Genomic DNA, 455 nt, shown 5'->3' with positions numbered 1-455 from the left:
GGTCACATGGTATGTTTTCTAAGGATGGAAAGCCTGGGAAGCAACGCTTGTTGCACAAGTCACAACAGCCGGCGTCCGCGGGCCTGAGCGCCCCGCTGCTGCTGAACCGGACGGCGTTTACTCGGTAGCTCCTCTCCAGGCGTCGTGGAGCGCGGTGCTCCCCGTGAAGACCTCTTCGAGTAGGTCCTCCTGTCGTGCGGACAACGCTTCTTAGTGTTGAAAGACAAATTTGCTTTTACATTTCCCAGTCGGTCCCGGACCTATATGTGTGCAAAATCCAATAACAATGAATTACTAGAAAGATTAAATAAAGACATACAACATGCCAGCTTAGGGTTTCTCGTTTTGATTCAGCTGACAATCACTGCATCTAACTTCTGTAAAAGTTTCTAGACGGGGTCCGCAGACCGCACTTGGAGAAGCGCTGCTCCAAAGCAGAGGCGGAGCGTTACAGA

Source organism: Rhinolophus sinicus, linkage group LG12 (genome assembly GCF_036562045.2).
Source record: "Rhinolophus sinicus isolate RSC01 linkage group LG12, ASM3656204v1, whole genome shotgun sequence".
NCBI classification, from domain to species: Eukaryota; Metazoa; Chordata; class Mammalia; order Chiroptera; family Rhinolophidae; genus Rhinolophus; species Rhinolophus sinicus.
The sequence above is the reverse complement of the archived record's forward strand: the minus strand, read 5'-3'. Positions refer to the sequence as shown.